Raw genomic sequence first — 22,348 nt, 5'->3', positions numbered from 1 at the left:
AAAAAGAATATTCTCCACATGTAGCGGGGCCAAGTGACTCACTCTAAAGAGAATATTCTCCACATGTAGGAGGGCCAATTGACTCACTCTAAATAGAATTTTTTCTGAATGTTGGAGGGCCAATTGACTCACTGTAAAGAGAATGTTTTCCACATGTAGGAGGGTCAATTGACTCACTCTAAAGAGAATATTCTCCCCATGTAGAAGAGCCAATTGACTCAATCGAAAGAGAATATTCTCCACATGCAGGAGGGCCAATTGACTCACTCTAAAGAGAATGTTTTCTACATGTAGGAGGACCAATAGACTCAATCGAAAGAGACTGTTTACGTCATGTAGGAAGTCAAATCGACTCACTGTAAAGACAATGTGATCTGAATGTATAAGGGCCAAACGACTCACTCTAAAGAGAATGTTTTCCTCAGGTTGAAGGGCCAATCGACTCACTCTAAAGAGAATGTTTTCTGAATGGTGGTGGGCCAATTGACTCACTCCAACGAGCATGTACTCTGCATGTAAGACAGCCAATCGACTCACCCTAAAGAGCATATTTCTGCATGTAAGACCTCTAATCGTCTCACCATAAAGAGCATGTTCTCCGCATGTAGGAGCGCCCATCTAATCACTCTAATGAGAATGTTTTCCACATCTAAGAGGGCCGATCGACTCACCCAAACGAGAATGTTTTCCACATGTAGGAGAGCCAACTGACTCACTCTAAAGAGACTTTTCTCCACATATAGGAGGGCCAATCGACTCACCCTAAAGAGCATGTTCTCTGCATGTAAGACGGCCAATCGACTCACACTAAAGAGCATGTTCTCCGCATGTAGGAGGGCCAATCGACTCACTCTAAAGAGAATATTCTCCGCATGTAGGAGGGCCAATCGACTCACTCTAAAAAGAATATTCTCCCCATGTAGCGGGGCCAAGTGACTCACTCTAAAGAGAATATTCTCCACATGTAGGAGGGCCAATTGACTCACTCTAAATAGAATTTTTTCTGAATGTTGTAGGGCCAATTGACTCACTGTAAAGAAAATGTTTTCCACATGAAGGAGGGCCAATTGACTCACTCTAAAGAGAATATTCTCCGCATGTAGGAGGGCCAATCGACTCACTCTAAAAAGAATATTCTCCCCATGTAGCGGGGCCAAGTGACTCACTCTAAAGAGAATATTCTCCACATGTAGGAGGGCCAATTGACTCACTCTAAATAGAATTTTTTCTGAATGTTGTAGGGCCAATTGACTCACTGTAAAGAAAATGTTTTCCACATGAAGGAGGGCCAATTGACTCACTCTAAAGAGAATATTCTCCCCATTTGGAAGAGCCAATTGACTCAATCGAAAGATAATGTTTTCCACATGTCGGAGGGCCAATTGACTCACTGCAAAGAGAATGTTTTCCACATGTAGGAGCGCCAATTGACGCACTCTAAAGAGAATATTCTCCACATGCAGGAGGGCTAATTGACTCACTCTAAAGAGACTATTTTCCACATATAGGAGGGCCAATCGACTCACACTAAAGAGCATGTTCTCCGTATGCCGGAGGGCCACATGACTCACTCTAAAGAGAATGTTTTCCGAATGTAGGAGGGCAAATTGACTCACTCTAAAGAGAATGTTTTTCACATGTCGGAGGGCCAATCGACTCACCCTAAAGAGCATGTTCTCTGCATGTAAGACCTCGAATCGACTCACTCTAAAGAGAATGTTTTCTGAATGTAGGAGTGGCAATTAACTCAAACTAAAGAGAATGTTATCAGCATGTAAGACGGCTAATCGACTCACCCTAAAGAGTATGTTTCTGCATGTAGGAGGACCAATCGACTCAATAGAAAGAGATTGTTTTCCACATGTAGGAGGGCCAATTGACTCACAGTAACGTGCATGTTCTCTGCATGTAAGACGGCCAATCGACTCACACTAAAGAGCATGTTCTCCGCATGTAGGAGGGCCAATAGTCTCACTCTAAAGAGAATGTTCTCCGCATGTAGGAGGGCCAATCGACTCACTCTATAAAGAATATTCTCCACATGTAGCGGGGCCAAGTGACTCACTCTAAAGAGAATATTCTCCACATGTAGGAGGGCCAATTGACTCACTCTAAATAGATTTTTTTCTGAATGTTGGAGGGCCAATTGACTCACTGCAAAGAGAATGTTTTCCACATGTAGGAGCGCCAATTGACTCACTCTAAAGAGAATATTCTCCACAGGCAGGAGGGCCAATTGACTCACTCTAAAGAGAATATTCTCCGCATGTAGGAGGGCCAATCGACTCACTCTAAAAAGAATATTCTCCCCATGTAGCGGGGCCAAGTGACTCACTCTAAAGAGAATATTCTCCACATGTAGGAGGGCCAATTGACTCACTCTAAATAGAATTTTTTCTGAATGTTGTAGGGCCAATTGACTCACTGTAAAGAAAATGTTTTCCACATGAAGGAGGGCCAATTGACTCACTCTAAAGAGAATATTCTCCCCATTTAGAAGAGCCAATTGACTCAATCGAAAGATAATGTTTTCCACATGTCGGAGGGCCAATTGACTCACTGCAAAGAGAATGTTTTCCACATGTAGGAGTGCCAATTGACGCACTCTAAAGAGAATATTCTCCACATGCAGGAGGGCTAATTGACTCACTCTAAAGAGACTATTTTCCACATATAGGAGGGCCAATCGACTCACACTAAAGAGCATGTTCTCTGCATGTAAGACGGCCAATCGACTCACACTAAAGAGCATGTTCTCCGCATGTAGGAGGGCCAATCGACTCACTCTAAAGAGAATATTCTCCGCATGTAGGAGGGCCAATCGACTCACACTAAAGAGCATGTTCTCTGCATGTAAGACGGCCAATCGACTCACACTAAAGAGCATGTTCTCCGCATGTAGGAGGGCCAATCGACTCACTCTAAAGAGAATATTCTCCGCATGTAGGAGGGCCAATCGACTCACTCTAAAAAGAATATTCTCCCCATGTAGCGGGGCCAAGTGACTCACTCTAAAGAGAATATTCTCCACATGTAGGAGGGCCAATTGACTCACTCTAAATAGAATTTTTTTCTGAATGTTGTAGGGCCAATTGACTCACTGTAAAGAAAATGTTTTCCACATGAAGGAGGGCCAATTGACTCACTCTAAAGAGAATATTCTCCCCATTTAGAAGAGCCAATTGACTCAATCGAAAGATTATGTTTTCCACATGTCGGAGGGCCAATTGACTCACTGCAAAGAGAATGTTTTCCACATGTAGGAGTGCCAATTGACGCACTCTAAAGAGAATATTCTCCACATGCAGGAGGGCTAATTGACTCACTCTAAAGAGACTATTTTCCACATATAGGAGGGCCAATCGACTCACACTAAAGAGCATGTTCTCTGCATGTAAGACGGCCAATCGACTCACACTAAAGAGCATGTTCTCCGCATGTAGGAGGGCCAATCGACTCACTCTAAAGAGAATATTCTCCGCATGTAGGAGGGCCAATCGACTCACTCTAAAAAGAATATTCTCCCCATGTAGCGGGGCCAAGTGACTCACTCTAAAGAGAATATTCTCCACATGTAGGAGGGCCAATTGACTCACTCTAAATAGAATTTTTTCTGAATGTTGTAGGGCCAATTGACTCACTGTAAAGAAAATGTTTTCCACATGAAGGAGGGCCAATTGACTCACTCTAAAGAGAATATTCTCCCCATTTAGAAGAGCCAATTGACTCAATCGAAAGATTATGTTTTCCACATGTCGGAGGGCCAATTGACTCACTGCAAAGAGAATGTTTTCCACATGTAGGAGCGCCAATTGACGCACTCTAAAGAGAATATTCTCCACATGCAGGAGGGCTAATTGACTCACTCTAAAGAGACTATTTTCCACATATAGGAGGGCCAATCGACTCACACTAAAGAGCATGTTCTCCGTATGCCGGAGGGCCACATGACTCACTCTAAAGAGAATGTTTTCCGAATGTAGGAGGGCAAATTGACTCACTCTAAAGAGAATGTTTTTCACATGTCGGAGGGCCAATCGACTCACCCTAAAGAGCATGTTCTCTGCATGTAAGACCTCGAATCGACTCACTCTAAAGAGAATGTTTTCTGAATGTAGGAGTGGCAATTAACTCAAACTAAAGAGAATGTTATCAGCATGTAAGACGGCTAATCGACTCACCCTAAAGAGTATGTTTCTGCATGTAGGAGGACCAATCGACTCAATAGAAAGAGATTGTTTTCCACATGTAGGAGGGCCAATTGACTCACACTAACGTGCATGTTCTCTGCATGTAAGACGGCCAATCGACTCACACTAAAGAGCATGTTCTCCGCATGTAGGAGGACCAATAGTCTCACTCTAAAGAGAATGTTCTCCGCATGTAGGAGGGCCAATCGACTCACTCTATAAAGAATATTCTCCACATGTAGCGGGGCCAAGTGACTCACTCTAAAGAGAATATTCTCCACATGTAGGAGGGCCAATTGACTCACTCTAAATAGATTTTTTTCTGAATGTTGGAGGGCCAATTGACTCACTGCAAAGAGAATGTTTTCCACATGTAGGAGCGCCAATTGACTCACTCTAAAGAGAATATTCTCCACAGGCAGGAGGGCCAATTGACTCACTCTAAAGAGAATATTCTCCGCATGTAGGAGGGCCAATCGACTCACTCTAAAAAGAATATTCTCCCCATGTAGCGGGGCCAAGTGACTCACTCTAAAGAGAATATTCTCCACATGTAGGAGGGCCAATTGACTCACTCTAAATAGAATTTTTTCTGAATGTTGTAGGGCCAATTGACTCACTGTAAAGAAAATGTTTTCCACATGAAGGAGGGCCAATTGACTCACTCTAAAGAGAATATTCTCCCCATTTAGAAGAGCCAATTGACTCAATCGAAAGATTATGTTTTCCACATGTCGGAGGGCCAATTGACTCACTGCAAAGAGAATGTTTTCCACATGTAGGAGTGCCAATTGACGCACTCTAAAGAGAATATTCTCCACATGCAGGAGGGCTAATTGACTCACTCTAAAGAGACTATTTTCCACATATAGGAGGGCCAATCGACTCACACTAAAGAGCATGTTCTCTGCATGTAAGACGGCCAATCGACTCACACTAAAGAGCATGTTCTCCGCATGTAGGAGGGCCAATCGACTCACTCTAAAGAGAATATTCTCCGCATGTAGGAGGGCCAATCGACTCACACTAAAGAGCATGTTCTCTGCATGTAAGACGGCCAATCGACTCACACTAAAGAGCATGTTCTCCGCATGTAGGAGGGCCAATCGACTCACTCTAAAGAGAATATTCTCCGCATGTAGGAGGGCCAATCGACTCACTCTAAAAAGAATATTCTCCCCATGTAGCGGGGCCAAGTGACTCACTCTAAAGAGAATATTCTCCACATGTAGGAGGGCCAATTGACTCACTCTAAATAGAATTTTTTCTGAATGTTGTAGGGCCAATTGACTCACTCTAAAGAAAATGTTTTCCACATGAAGGAGGGCCAATTGTCTCACTCTAAAGAGAATATTCTCCCCATTTAGAAGAGCCAATTGACTCAATCGAAAGATAATGTTTTCCACATGTCGGAGGGCCAATTGACTCACTGCAAAGAGAATGTTTTCCACATGTAGGAGTGCCAATTGACGCACTCTAAAGAGAATATTCTCCACATGCAGGAGGGCTAATTGACTCACTCTAAAGAGACTATTTTCCACATATAGGAGGGCCAATCGACTCACACTAAAGAGCATGTTCTCTGCATGTAAGACGGCCAATCGACTCACACTAAAGAGCATGTTCTCCGCATGTAGGAGGGCCAATCGACTCACTCTAAAGAGAATATTCTCCGCATGTAGGAGGGCCAATCGACTCACTCTAAAAAGAATATTCTCCCCATGTAGCGGGGCCAAGTGACTCACTCTAAAGAGAATATTCTCCACATGTAGGAGGGCCAATTGACTCACTCTAAATAGAATTTTTTCTGAATGTTGTAGGGCCAATTGACTCACTGTAAAGAAAATGTTTTCCACATGAAGGAGGGCCAATTGACTCACTCTAAAGAGAATATTCTCCCCATTTAGAAGAGCCAATTGACTCAATCGAAAGATAATGTTTTCCACATGTCGGAGGGCCAATTGACTCACTGCAAAGAGAATGTTTTCCACATGTAGGAGCGCCAATTGACACACTCTAAAGAGAATATTCTCCACATGCAGGAGGGCTAATTGACTCACTCTAAAGAGACTATTTTCCACATATAGGAGGGCCAATCGACTCACACTAAAGAGCATGTTCTCCGTATGCCGGAGGGCCACATGACTCACTCTAAAGAGAATGTTTTCCGAATGTAGGAGGGCAAATTGACTCACTCTAAAGAGAATGTTTTTCACATGTCGGAGGGCCAATCGACTCACCCTAAAGAGCATGTTCTCTGCATGTAAGACCTCGAATCGACTCACTCTAAAGAGAATGTTTTCTGAATGTAGGAGTGGCAATTAACTCAAACTAAAGAGAATGTTATCAGCATGTAAGACGGCTAATCGACTCACCCTAAAGAGTATGTTTCTGCATGTAGGAGTACCAATCGACTCAATAGAAAGAGATTGTTTTCCACATGTAGGAGGGCCAATTGACTCACACTAACGTGCATGTTCTCTGCATGTAAGACGGCCAATCGACTCACACTAAAGAGCATGTTCTCCGCATGTAGGAGGACCAATAGTCTCACTCTAAAGAGAATGTTCTCCGCATGTAGGAGGGCCAATCGACTCACTCTATAAAGAATATTCTCCACATGTAGCGGGGCCAAGTGACTCACTCTAAAGAGAATATTCTCCACATGTAGGAGGGCCAATTGACTCACTCTAAATAGATTTTTTTCTGAATGTTGGAGGGCCAATTGACTCACTGCAAAGAGAATGTTTTCCACATGTAGGAGCGCCAATTGACTCACTCTAAAGAGAATATTCTCCACAGGCAGGAGGGCCAATTGACTCACTCTAAAGAGAATATTCTCCGCATGTAGGAGGGCCAATCGACTCACTCTAAAAAGAATATTCTCCCCATGTAGCGGGGCCAAGTGACTCACTCTAAAGAGAATATTCTCCACATGTAGGAGGGCCAATTGACTCACTCTAAATAGAATTTTTTCTGAATGTTGTAGGGCCAATTGACTCACTGTAAAGAAAATGTTTTCCACATGAAGGAGGGCCAATTGACTCACACTAAAGAGAATATTCTCCCCATTTAGAAGAGCCAATTGACTCAATCGAAAGATTATGTTTTCCACATGTCGGAGGGCCAATTGACTCACTGCAAAGAGAATGTTTTCCACATGTAGGAGCGCCAATTGACGCACTCTAAAGAGAATATTCTCCACATGCAGGAGGGCTAATTGACTCACTCAAAAGAGACTATTTTCCACATATAGGAGGGCCAATCGACTCACACTAAAGAGCATGTTCTCTGCATGTAAGACGGCCAATCGACTCACACTAAAGAGCATGTTCTCCGCATGTAGGAGGGCCAATCGACTCACTCTAAAGAGAATATTCTCCGCATGTAGGAGGGCCAATCGACTCACACTAAAGAGCATGTTCTCCGCATGTAGGAGGGCCAATCGACTCACTCTAAAAAGAATATTCTCCACATGTAGCGGGGCCAAGTGACTCACTCTAAAGAGAATATTCTCCACATGTAGGAGGGCCAATTGACTCACTCTAAATAGAATTTTTTCTGAATGTTGTAGGGCCAATTGACTCACTGTAAAGAAAATGTTTTCCACATGAAGGAGGGCCAATTGACTCACTCTAAAGAGAATATTCTCCCCATTTAGAAGAGCCAATTGACTCAATCGAAAGATAATGTTTTCCACATGTCGGAGGGCCAATTGACTCACTGCAAAGAGAATGTTTTCCACATGTAGGAGCGCCAATTGACGCACTCTAAAGAGAATATTCTCCACATGCAGGAGGGCTAATTGACTCACTCTAAAGAGACTATTTTCCACATATAGGAGGGCCAATCGACTCACACTAAAGAGCATGTTCTCTGCATGTAAGACGGCCAATCGACTCACACTAAAGAGCATGTTCTCCGCATGTAGGAGGGCCAATCGACTCACTCTAAAGAGAATATTCTCCGCATGTAGGAGGGCCAATCGACTCACACTAAAGAGCATGTTCTCTGCATGTAAGACGGCCAATCGACTCACACTAAAGAGCATGTTCTCCGCATGTAGGAGGGCCAATCGACTCACTCTAAAGAGAATATTCTCCGCATGTAGGAGGGCCAATCGACTCACTCTAAAAAGAATATTCTCCCCATGTAGCGGGGCCAAGTGACTCACTCTAAAGAGAATATTCTCCACATGTAGGAGGGCCAATTGACTCACTCTAAATAGAATTTTTTCTGAATGTTGTAGGGCCAATTGACTCACTGTAAAGAAAATGTTTTCCACATGAAGGAGGGCCAATTGACTCACTCTAAAGAGAATATTCTCCCCATTTAGAAGAGCCAATTGACTCAATCGAAAGATAATGTTTTCCACATGTCGGAGGGCCAATTGACTCACTGCAAAGAGAATGTTTTCCACATGTAGGAGTGCCAAATGACGCACTCTAAAGAGAATATTCTCCACATGCAGGAGGGCTAATTGACTCACTCTAAAGAGACTATTTTCCACATATAGGAGGGCCAATCGACTCACACTAAAGAGCATGTTCTCTGCATGTAAGACGGCCAATCGACTCACACTAAAGAGCATGTTCTCCGCATGTAGGAGGGCCAATCGACTCACTCTAAAGAGAATATTCTCCGCATGTAGGAGGGCCAATCGACTCACTCTAAAAAGAATATTCTCCCCATGTAGCGGGGCCAAGTGACTCACTCTAAAGAGAATATTCTCCACATGTAGGAGGGCCAATTGACTCACTCTAAATAGAATTTTTTCTGAATGTTGTAGGGCCAATTGACTCACTGTAAAGAAAATGTTTTCCACATGAAGGAGGGCCAATTGACTCACTCTAAAGAGAATATTCTCCCCATTTAGAAGAGCCAATTGACTCAATCGAAAGATAATGTTTTCCACATGTCGGAGGGCCAATTGACTCACTGCAAAGAGAATGTTTTCCACATGTAGGAGCGCCAATTGACGCACTCTAAAGAGAATATTCTCCACATGCAGGAGGGCTAATTGACTCACTCTAAAGAGACTATTTTCCACATATAGGAGGGCCAATCGACTCACACTAAAGAGCATGTTCTCCGTATGCCGGAGGGCCACATGACTCACTCTAAAGAGAATGTTTTCCGAATGTAGGAGGGCAAATTGACTCACTCTAAAGAGAATGTTTTTCACATGTCGGAGGGCCAATCGACTCACCCTAAAGAGCATGTTCTCTGCATGTAAGACCTCGAATCGACTCACTCTAAAGAGAATGTTTTCTGAATGTAGGAGTGGCAATTAACTCAAACTAAAGAGAATGTTATCAGCATGTAAGACGGCTAATCGACTCACCCTAAAGAGTATGTTTCTGCATGTAGGAGGACCAATCGACTCAATAGAAAGAGATTGTTTTCCACATGTAGGAGGGCCAATTGACTCACACTAACGTGCATGTTCTCTGCATGTAAGACGGCCAATCGACTCACACTAAAGAGCATGTTCTCCGCATGTAGGAGGACCAATAGTCTCACTCTAAAGAGAATGTTCTCCGCATGTAGGAGGGCCAATCGACTCACTCTATAAAGAATATTCTCCACATGTAGCGGGGCCAAGTGACTCACTCTAAAGAGAATATTCTCCACATGTAGGAGGGCCAATTGACTCACTCTAAATAGATTTTTTTCTGAATGTTGGAGGGCCAATTGACTCACTGCAAAGAGAATGTTTTCCACATGTAGGAGCGCCAATTGACACACTCTAAAGAGAATATTCTCCACAGGCAGGAGGGCCAATTGACTCACTCTAAAGAGAATATTCTCCGCATGTAGGAGGGCCAATCGACTCACTCTAAAAAGAATATTCTCCCCATGTAGCGGGGCCAAGTGACTCACTCTAAAGAGAATATTCTCCACATGTAGGAGGGCCAATTGACTCACTCTAAATAGAATTTTTTCTGAATGTTGTAGGGCCAATTGACTCACTGTAAAGAAAATGTTTTCCACATGAAGGAGGGCCAATTGACTCACACTAAAGAGAATATTCTCCCCATTTAGAAGAGCCAATTGACTCAATCGAAAGATTATGTTTTCCACATGTCGGAGGGCCAATTGACTCACTGCAAAGAGAATGTTTTCCACATGTAGGAGCGCCAATTGACGCACTCTAAAGAGAATATTCTCCACATGCAGGAGGGCTAATTGACTCACTCAAAAGAGACTATTTTCCACATATAGGAGGGCCAATCGACTCACACTAAAGAGCATGTTCTCTGCATGTAAGACGGCCAATCGACTCACACTAAAGAGCATGTTCTCCGCATGTAGGAGGGCCAATCGACTCACTCTAAAGAGAATATTCTCCGCATGTAGGAGGGCCAATCGACTCACACTAAAGAGCATGTTCTCTGCATGTAGGACGGCCAATCGACTCACACTAAAGAGCATGTTCTCCGCATGTAGGAGGGCCAATCGACTCACTCTAAAAAGAATATTCTCCACATGTAGCGGGGCCAAGTGACTCACTCTAAAGAGAATATTCTCCACATGTAGGAGGGCCAATTGACTCACTCTAAATAGAATTTTTTCTGAATGTTGTAGGGCCAATTGACTCACTGTAAAGAAAATGTTTTCCACATGAAGGAGGGCCAATTGACTCACTCTAAAGAGAATATTCTCCCCATTTAGAAGAGCCAATTGACTCAATCGAAAGATAATGTTTTCCACATGTCGGAGGGCCAATTGACTCACTGCAAAGAGAATGTTTTCCACATGTAGGAGCGCCAATTGACGCACTCTAAAGAGAATATTCTCCACATGCAGGAGGGCTAATTGACTCACTCTAAAGAGACTATTTTCCACATATAGGAGGGCCAATCGACTCACACTAAAGAGCATGTTCTCTGCATGTAAGACGGCCAATCGACTCACACTAAAGAGCATGTTCTCCGCATGTAGGAGGGCCAATCGACTCACTCTAAAGAGAATATTCTCCGCATGTAGGAGGGCCAATCGACTCACTCTAAAAAGAATATTCTCCCCATGTAGCGGGGCCAAGTGACTCACTCTAAAGAGAATATTCTCCACATGTAGGAGGGCCAATTGACTCACTCTAAATAGAATTTTTTCTGAATGTTGTAGGGCCAATTGACTCACTGTAAAGAAAATGTTTTCCACATGAAGGAGGGCCAATTGACTCACTCTAAAGAGAATATTCTCCCCATTTAGAAGAGCCAATTGACTCAATCGAAAGATAATGTTTTCCACATGTCGGAGGGCCAATTGACTCACTGCAAAGAGAATGTTTTCCACATGTAGGAGCGCCAATTGACGCACTCTAAAGAGAATATTCTCCACATGCAGGAGGGCTAATTGACTCACTCTAAAGAGACTATTTTCCACATATAGGAGGGCCAATCGACTCACACTAAAGAGCATGTTCTCCGTATGCCGGAGGGCCACATGACTCACTCTAAAGAGAATGTTTTCCGAATGTAGGAGGGCAAATTGACTCACTCTAAAGAGAATGTTTTTCACATGTCGAAGGGCCAATCGACTCACCCTAAAGAGCATGTTCTCTGCATGTAAGACCTCGAATCGACTCACTCTAAAGAGAATATTCTTCCCATGTAGAAGAGCCAATTGACTCAATCGAAAGAGAATATTCTCCACATGCAGGAGGGCCAATTGACTCACTCTAAAGAGAATGTTTTCTACATGTAGGAGGACCAATCGACTCAATCGAAAGAGAATGTTTTCCGAATGTAGGAGGGCAAATTGACTCACTCTAAAGAGAATGTTTTTCACATGTCGGAGGGCCAATCGACTCACCCTAAAGAGCATGTTCTCTGCATGTAAGACCTCGAATCGACTCACTCTAAAGAGAATTTTTTCTGAATGTAGGAGTGGCAATTGACTCAAACTAAAGAGAATGTTATCTGCATGTAGGAGGACCAATCGACTCAATCGAAAGAGACTGTTTTCCACATGTAGGAGGGCCACATGACTCACTCTAATGAGAATTTATTCCACTTGTAGTAGGGCCAATTGACTGACACTGATGAGAATGTTTTCCACATGTCGGAGGGCCAATCGACTCACACTAAAGAGCATGTTCTCTGCATGTAAGACCTCGAATCGACTCACTCTAAAGAGAATGTTTTCTGAATGTAGGAGTGGCAATTGACTCAAACTAAAGAGAATGTTATCAGCATGTAGGAGGGCCAATCGACTCACTCTAAAGCAAATGTTTTCCTCATGTTGAAGGGCCAATCGACTCACTCTAAAGAGAATGTTTTCTGAATGTTGGAGGGCCAATTGACTCACTCCAAAGAGTATGTTCTGTGCATGTAAGACGGCCAATCGACTCACCCTAAAGAGCATGTTCGCTGCATGTAAGACCTCGAATCGACTCACTCTAAAGAGAATGTTTTCTGAATGTTGGAGTGGCAATTAACTCAATCTAAAGAGAATGTTATCTGCATGTAGGATGGCCAATCAATTCACCCTAAAGAATGCTTTCCTCATTTATGAGGGCCAATTGACTCACCGTAAAGAGAATGGTTTCCACATGTAGGAGGGCCAACGGACTCTGTCTAAAGAGAATGTTTTCCACATGTAGGAGCGCCAATCGACTCACCCTAAAGTGAAAGTTTTCTGCATGTAGGAGGGCCAATTTACTCACTCTAATGACAATGTTTTCTGAATTTAGGAGGGCCAATCGACTCACTCTAAAGAGAATGTTTTCCAGATTAAGGAGGGCCAATTGACTCACACTAAAGAGAATTTTCTCCACATGTAGGAGGGCAAATCGACTCACTCTAAAGAGAATATTCTCCACATGTAGCGGGGCCAATTGACTCACTCTAAAGAGAATATTCTCCACATGTTGGAAGGCCAATTGACTCACTCTAAATAGAATTTTTTCTGAATGTTGGAGGGCCAATTGACTCAGTGTAAAGAGAATGCTTTCCACGTGTAGGAGTGCCAATTGACTCACTCTAAAGAGAATGTTTTCCTCATGTTGAAGGGCCAATTGACTCACTCTAAACAGAATGATTTCTGAATGTTGGAGGGCCAATTGACTCACTCCAAAGAGCATGTTCTCTGCATGTAAGAGGGCCAATCGACTCACCCTAAAGAGCATGTTTCTCATGTAAGACCTCTAATCGACTCACCCTAAAGAGCATGTTCTCCGCATGTAGGAGCGCCCATCTACTCACTCTAATGAGAATGTTTTCCACATGTAGGAGAGCCAAATGACTCACTATAAAGAGAATGTTTTCCACATTTAGGAGGGCCGATCCCTAAAGAGAATGATTTTCACATGTAGGAGCGCCAATCGACTCACTCTGAAGAAAATGTTTTCCCAATGTAGGTGGGCCAATCGACTCACTCTAAAAGGAAAGTTTTCTACATGTAAGGGGGTCAATCGACTCACTCTAAAGAGAATATTCTGTACATGTAAAAGGGCCAAGCGATTCACTTTAAAGAGAATGTTTTCCACATGTAGGAGGACCATTCGCTTCAAACTAAAGAGGATGTTCTCCACATGTAGGAGGGCCAATCGACTCACCCTAAATAGCATTTTCTCTGCATGTATGACCTCGAATCGACTCATTCTAAAGAGAATGTTTTCTGAATGAAGGAGTGGCAATTGACTCAATCTAAAGAGAATGTTATCTGCATGTATGATGGCCAATCAATTCACCCTAAAGAATGCTTTCCTCATTTAGGAGGGCCAATTGACTCAACGTAAAGAGAATGGTTTCCACATGTAGGAGGGCCAATGGACTCTGACTAAAGAGAATGTTTTCCACATGTAGGAGGGCCAATTGACTCACTAAAAAGAGAATGTTTTCCACATGTAGGAGGGCCAATCGACTCACCCTAAAGAGCATGTTCTCTGCATGTAAGACCTCGAATCGACTCACTCTAAAGAGAATGTTTTCTGAATGTAGGAGTGGCAATTGACTCAAACTAAAGAGAATGTTATCTGCATGTAGGAGGACCAATTGACTCAATCGAAAGAGAATGTTTTCCACATGTAGGAGGGCCAATTGACTCACTGTAAAGAGAATGTTTTCCGCATGTAGGAGCGCCAATTGACTCACTCTAAAGAGAATATTCTCCCCATGTAGAAGAGCCAATTGACTCAATCGAAAGAGAATATTCTCCACATGCAGGAGGGCCAATTGACTCACTCTAAAGAGACTGTTTTCCACATATAGGAGGGCCAATTGACTCACACTAAAGAGCATGTTCTCTGCATGTAAGACGGCCAATCGACTCACACTAAAGAGCATGTTCTCCGCATGTAGGAGGGCCAATCGACACACTCTAAAGAGAATGTTTTCCGAATGTAGGAGGGCAAATTGACTCACTCTAAAGAGAATGTTTTCCACATGTAGGAGGGCCAATCGACTCACCCTAAAGAGCATGTTCTCTGCATGTAAGACCTCGAATCGACTCACTCTAAAGAGAATGTTTTCTGAATGTAGGAGTGGCAATTGACTCAAACTAAAGAGAATGTTTTCCACATGTAGGAGGGCCAATTGACTCAGTCAAAAGAGAATGTTTTCCTCATGTTTAAGGGCCAATCGACTCACTCTAAAGAGAATGTTTTCTGAATGTAGGAGGGCAATTGACTCACTCTAAAGAGAATGTTTTCCACATGTCGTAGGACCAATCGACTCAATCGAAAGAGACTGTTTTCCAGATGTAGGAGGGCCACATGTCTCACTCTAATGAGAATTTATTCCACATGTCGGAGGGCCAATTGACTCACCCTAAAGAGCATGTTCTCTGCTTGTAAGACCTCGAATCGACTCACTCTCAAGAGAATGTTTTCTAAATGTAGGAGTAGCAATTGACTCAATCTAAAGAGAATGTAACCTGCATGTAGGAGGGCCAATCGACTCACTCTAAAGAGAATGTTTTCCTCGTGTTGAAGGGCCAATCGACTCACTCTAAAGAGAATGTTTTCTGAATGTCGGAGGGCCAATTGACTCACTCCAAAGAGCATGTTCTCTGCATGTAAGACGGCCAATCGACACACCCTAAAGAGCATGTTCTCCGCATGTAGGAGCGCCCATCTACTCACTCTAATGAGAATGTTTTCCACATGTAGGAGGGCCAATTGACTCAGTCCAAAGAGAATATTTTCCACATTTAGGAGGGCCGATCCCTAAAGAGAATGTTTTTCACATGTTGGAGAGCCAAATGACTCACTCTAAAGAGACTGTTTTCCACATATAGAAGGGCCAATCGACTCACACTCACGAACATGTTCTCTGCATGTAAGATGGCCAATCGACTCACACCAAAGAGCATGTTTTCCACATGTAGGAGGGCCAATCGACTCACTCTAAAGAGAATGTTTTCCACATGTAGGAAGGCCGATCCCTAAAAAGAATGTTTTCCACATGTAGGAGGGCCAATCGACTCAATCTAAAGAGAAAGTTTTTCCAATGTAGGAGGGCCAAGACTCACACTAAAGAGAATGTTTTCCTCATGTTTAAGGGCCAATCGATTCACTCTAAAGAGAATGTTTTCTGAATGTTGGAGGGCAATTGACTCACTCCAAAGAGCATGTTCTCTGCATGTAAGACCTCTAATCGACTCACCCTAAAGAGCATGTTCTCCGCATGTAGGAGCGCCCATCTACTCACTCTAATGAGAATGTTTTCCACATGTAGGAGAGCCAAATGACTCACTCTGAAGAGAATGTTTTTCACATGTCGGAGGGCCAATCGAATCACTCTAAAAGGAAAGTTTTCTACATGTAGGAGGGTCAATCGACTCACTCTAAAGAGAATATTCTCCACATGTAGGAGGGCCAATCGATTCACTCTAAAGAGAATGTTTTCCACATGTAGGAGGACCAATTGACTAAATCTAAAGAAGATTTACTCCACATGTAGTAGGGCCAATCGACTCATCCTAAAGAGCATGTTCTCGGCATGTAATACCTCGAATCGACTCACTCTAAAGTGAAAGTTTTCTGCATGTAGGAGGGCCAATTTACTCACTCTGAAGACAATGTTTTCCAGATTAAGGATGGCCAATCGATTCACCGTAAAGAGAATGTTTTCTGCATGTATGAGGGCCAATTGACTCACTCTAAAGAGAATGTTTTCTGAATGTAGGAGGGCAATTGACTCACCCTAAAGAGTATGTTTCTGCAGGTAAGACCTCTAATCGACTCACCCTAAAGAGCATGTTCTCCGCATGTAGGAGCGCCCATCTACTCACTCTAATGAGAATGTTTTCCACATGTAGGAGAGCCAAATGACTCACTCTGAAGAGAATGTTTTTCACATGTCGGAGGGCCAATCGAATCACTCTAAAAGGAAAGTTTTCTACATGTAGGAGGGTCAATCGACTCACTCTAAAGAGAATGTTTTCTGAATGTAGGAGGGCAATTGACTCACTCTAAAGAGAATGTTTTCCACATGTAGTAGGACCAATCGACTCAATCGAAAGAGACTGTTTTCCAGATGTAGGAGGGCCACATGTCTCACTCTAATGAGAATTTATTCCACATGTAGGAGGGCCAATTGACTGACTCTGATGAGAATGTATTCCACATGTCGGAGGGCCAATTGACTCACCCTAAAGAGCATGTTCTCTGCTTGTTAGACCTCGAATCGACTCACTCTCAAGAGAATGTTTTCTGAATGTAGGAGTGGCAATTGACTCACTCTAAAGAGAATGTTTTCCTCGTGTTGAAGGGCCAATCGACTCACTCTAAAGAGAATGTTTTCTGAATGTTGGAGGGCAATTGACTCACTCCAAAGGGCATGTTCTCTGCATGTAAGACGGCCAATCGACACACCCTAAAGAGCATGTTCTCCGCATGTAGGAGCGCCCATCTACTCACTCTAATGAGAATGTTTTCCACATGTAGGAAGGCCAATTGACTCACCCTAACGAAAAAGTTTTCCACATGTAGGAGAGCCAGATGACTCACTCTGAAGAGAATGTTTTTCCCATGTCGGAGGGCCAATCGATTCACTGTAAAAGGGTCGTTTTCTACATGTAGGAGGGTCAATTGACTCACTCTAAAGAGAATATTCTCCACATGTAAAAGGGCCAATAGATTCACTCTAAAGCGAATATTTTCCACATGCAGGAGCGCCAATCGACTCACCCTAAAGTGAAAGCTTTCTGCATGTAGGAGGGCCAATTTACTCACTCTAAAGACAATGTTTTCTGAATGTAGGAGGGCCAATTGACTCACTCTAAAGAGAATGTTTTCTGATTGCAGGAGGGCCAATTGACTCACTCTAAAGAGAATGTTTTCCACATGTAGGAGGATCAATCGACACAATCGAAAGAGACTGTTTTCAAAATGTAGGAGGGCCACATGACTCACACTAATGAGAATTTATTCCACATGTAGGAGGGCCAATTGACTGACTCTGATGAGAATGTTTTCTACATGTCGGAGGGTCAATCGACTCATCCTAAAGAGCATGTTCTCTGCATGAAATACCTCGAATTGTCTCACTCTAAAGAGAATGTTTTCTGAATGTAGGAGTGGCAATTGACTCAATCTAAAGAGAATGTTATCTGCATGTAGGATGGCCAATCAATTCACCCTAAAGAATGCTTTCCTCTTCTAGGAGGGATAATTGACTCACCCTAAAGAGAATGGTTTCCACATGTCGGAGGGCCAATTGACTCACCCTAAAAGCATGTTCTCTGCATGTAAGTCCTCGAATCGACTCACTCTAAAGAGAATGTTTTCCTCGTGTTGAAGGGCCAATCGACTCACTCTAAAGAGAATGTTTTTTGAATGTTGGAGGGCCAATTGACTCACTCCAAAGAGCATGTTCTCTGCATGTAAGACGGCCAATCGACACACCCTAAAGAGCATGTTCTCCGCATGTAGGAGCACCCATCTACTCACTGTAATGAGAATGTTTTCCACATGTAGGAGGGACAATTGACTAACTCTAAAGAGAATGTTTTCCACATGTAGGAGGGCTGATCCCTAAAGAGAATGTTTTTCACATGTAGGAGAGCCAAATGACTCTCTCTAAAGAGTCTGTTTTCCACATATCGGAGGGCCAATCGACTAACACTAAAGAGCCTGTTTTCTGCATGTAAGATGGCCAATCGACTCACACTAAAGAGCATGTTCTCCACATGTAGGAGGGCCAATCGACTCACTCTAAAGAGAATGTTTTCCACAAGTAGGAGGGCCGATCCCTAAAGAGAATGTTTTTCACATGTAGGAGAGCCAAATGACTCACTCTAAAGTGACTCTTTTCCACATATAGGAGGGCAATCGACTCACACTAAAGAGCATGTTCTCTGCATGCAAGACGGCCAATCGACTCGCACTAAAGAGCATGTTCTCCACCTGTAGGAGGGCCAATCGACTCACTCTAAAGAGAAAGTTTTCCCAATGTAGGAAGGCCAATAGACTCACTCTAAAGAGAATGTTTTCCTCATGTTTAAGGGCCGATTGACTCACTCTAAAGAGAATGTTTCCTGAATGTTGGAGGGCCAATTGACACACTCCAAAGAGCATGTTCTCTGCATGTAAGACGGCCAATCGACTCACCCTAAAGAGTATGTTTCTGCATGTAAGACCTCTAATCGACTCACCCTAAAGAGCATGTTCTCCGCATGTAGGAGCGCCCATCTACTCACTCTAATGAGAATGTTTTCCACATGTAGGAGAGCCAAATGACTCACTCTGAATAGAATGTTTTTCACATGTCGGAGCGCCAATCGAATCACTCTAAAGAGAATGTTTTCCTCATGTTGAAGGGCCAATCGACTCACTCTAAAGACAATGTTTTCTGAATGTTGGAGGGCCAATTGACTCACTCCAAAGAGCATGTTCTCTGCATGTAAGACGTCCAATCGACACACCCTAAAGAGCATGTTCTGCGCATGTAGGAGCGCCCATCTACTCACTCTAAAGAGAATATTCTCCACATGTAGGAGGGCCAATCGACTCACTCTAAAGAGAAAGTTTTCCCAATGTAGGAAGGCCAATAGACTCACTCTAAAGAGAATGTTTTCCTCATGTTTAAGGGCCGATTGACTCACTCTAAAGAGAATGTTTTCTGAATGTTGGAGGGCCAATTGACACACTCCAAAGAGCATGTTCTCTGCATGTAAGACGGCCAATCGACACACCCTAAAGAGCATGTTCTCTGCATGTAGGAGCGCCCATCAACTCACTCTAATGAGAATGTTTTCCACATGTAGGAGAGCCAGATGACTCCCTCTGAAGAGAATGTTTTTCCCATGTCGGAGGGCCAATCGATTCACTGTAAAAGGGTCGTTCTCTACATGTAGGAGGGTCAATTGACTCACTCTAAAGAGAATATTCTCCACATGTAAAAGGGCCAATAGATTCACTCTAAAGAGAATGTATTCCACATGCAGGAGCGCCAATCGACTCACCCTAAAGTGAAAGCTTTTTGCATGTAGGAGGGCCAATTTACTCACTCTAAAGACAATGTTTTCTGAATCTAGGAGGGCCAATTGACTCACTCTAAAGAGAATGTTTTCTGAATGTAGGAGGGCCAATTGACTCACTCTAAAGAGAATGTTTTCCACATGTAGGAGGATCAATCGACTCAATCGAAAGAGACTGTTTTCCAAATGTAGGAGGGCCACATGACTCACACTAATGAGAATTTATTCCACATGTAGGAGGGCCAATTGACTGACTCTGATGAGAATGTTTTCCACATGTCGGAGGGCCAATCGACTCACCCTAAAGAGCATGTTCTCTGCATGTAAGACATCAAATCGACTCACTCTAAAGAGAATGTTTTCTGAATGTAGGAGTGGCAATTGACTCAATCTAAAGAGAATGTCATCCGCATGTAAGACGGCCAATCGACTCACCCTAAAGAGTATGTTTCTGCATGTAACACGGCCAATCCACTCACCCTAAAGAGCATGCTCTCAGCATGTAGGAGCGCCCATCTACTCAATCTAATGAGAATGTTTTTCACATGTAGGAGGGCCAATCGAATCACTCTAAAAGGAAAGTTTTCTACATGTAGGAGGGTCAATCGACTCATCCTAAAGAGCATGTTCTCTGCATGAAATACCTCGAATTGTCTCACTCTAAAGAGAATGTTTTGTGAATGTAGGAGTGGCAATTGACTCAATCTAAAGAGAATGTAATCTGCATGTAGGAGGGCCAATCGAATCACTCTAAAGAGAATATTTTCCTCGTGTTGAAGGGCTAATCGACTCACTCTAAAGAGAATGTTTTCTGAATGTTGGAGGGCCAATTGACTAACTCCAAAGAGCATGTTCTCTGTATGTAAGACGGCCAATCGACACACCCTAAAGAGCATGTTCTCCGCATGTAGGAGCACCCATCTACTCACTGTAATGAGAATGTTGTCCACATGTAGGAGGGCCAATTGACTAACTCTTAAGAGAATGTTTTCCACATGTAGGAAGGCCGATCCCTAAAGAGAATGTTTTTCACATGTAGGAGAGCCAAATGACTCACTCTAAAGAGACTGTTTTCCACATATAGGAGGGCCAATCGACTCACACTAAAGAGCCTGTTTACTGCATGTAAGATGGCCAATCGACTCACACGAAAGAGCATGTTCTCCACATGTAGGAGGGCCAAGACTCACTCTAAAGAGAATGTTTTCCTCATGTTTAAGGGCCGATAGACTCACTCTAAAGAGAATGTTTTCTGAATGTTGGAGGGCCAATTGACACACTCCAAAGAGCATGTTCTCTGCATGTAAGACGGCCAATCGACTCACCCTAAAGAGTATGTTTCTGCATGTAAGACCTCTAATCGACTCACCCTAAAGAGCATGTTCTCCGCATGTAGGAGCGCCCATCTACTCACTCTAATGAGAATGTTTTCCACATGTAGGAGAGCCAAATGACTCACTCTGAAGAGAATGTTTTTCACAAGTCGGAGCACCAATCGAATCACTCTAAAGAGAATGTTTTCCTCGTGTTGAAGGGCCAATCGACTCACTCTAAAGAGAATGTTTTCTGAATGTCGGAGGGCCAATTGACTCACTCCAAAGAGCATGTTCTCTGCATGTAAGTCGTCCAATCGACACACCCTAAAGAGCATGTTCTGCGCATGTAGGAGCGCCCATCTACTCACTATAATGAGAATGTTTTCCACATGTAGGAGGGCCAATTGACTCACTCCAAAGAGAATGTTTTCCACATGTAGGAGGGCCGATCCCTAAAGAGAATGTTTTTCACATGTAGGAGAGCCAAATGACTCACACTAAAGAACATGTTCTCTGCATGTAAGATGGCCAATCGACTCACACTAAAGAGCATGTTTTCCACATGTAGGAGGGCCAATCGAATCACTCTAAAGAGAATGTTTTCCTCGTGTTGAAGGGCCAATTGACTCACTCTAAAGAGAATGTTTTCTGAATGTTGGAGGGCCAATTGACTCACTCCAAAGAGCATGTTCTCTGCATGTAAGACGGCCAATCGACACACCCTAAAGAGCATGTTCTCCGCATGTAGGAGCACCCATCTACTCACTATAATGAGAATGTTTTCCACATGTACAGGGCCAATTGACTAACTCTAAAGAGAATGTTTTCTGCATGTAAGATGGCCAATCGACTCACACAAAAGAGCATGTTCTCCACATGTAGGAGGGCCAATCGACTCACTCTAAAGAGAATGTTTTCCACATGTAGGAGGGCCGATCACTAAAGAGAATGTTTTTCACATGTTGGAGAGCCAAATGACTCACTCTAAAGTGACTGTTTTCCACATATAGGAGGGCCAATCGACTCACACTAAAGAGCATGTTCTCCACCTGTAGGAGGGCCAATCGACTCACTCTAAAGAGAAAGTTTTCCCAATGTAGGAGGGCCGATCGACTCACTCTAAAGAGAATGTTTCTGCATGTAAGACATCTAATCGTCTCACCCTAAAGAGCATGTTCTCCGCATGTAGGAGCGCCCATCTACTCACTCTAATGAGAATGTTTTCCACATGTAGGAGAGCCAAATGACTCACTCTGAAGAGAATGTTTTTCAGATGTCGGAGGGCCAATCGACTCACTCTAAAGAGAATATTCTCCACATGTAAAAGGGCCAATCGATTCACTCTAAAGAGAATGTTTTGTACATGTAGGAGGACCAATTGACTCAATCTAAAGAAGATTTTCTCCACATGTA

Source organism: Hemitrygon akajei, chromosome 5 (assembly GCF_048418815.1).
Source record: "Hemitrygon akajei chromosome 5, sHemAka1.3, whole genome shotgun sequence".
NCBI classification, from domain to species: domain Eukaryota; kingdom Metazoa; phylum Chordata; class Chondrichthyes; order Myliobatiformes; family Dasyatidae; genus Hemitrygon; species Hemitrygon akajei.
This window is presented reverse-complemented; position numbering follows the sequence as displayed.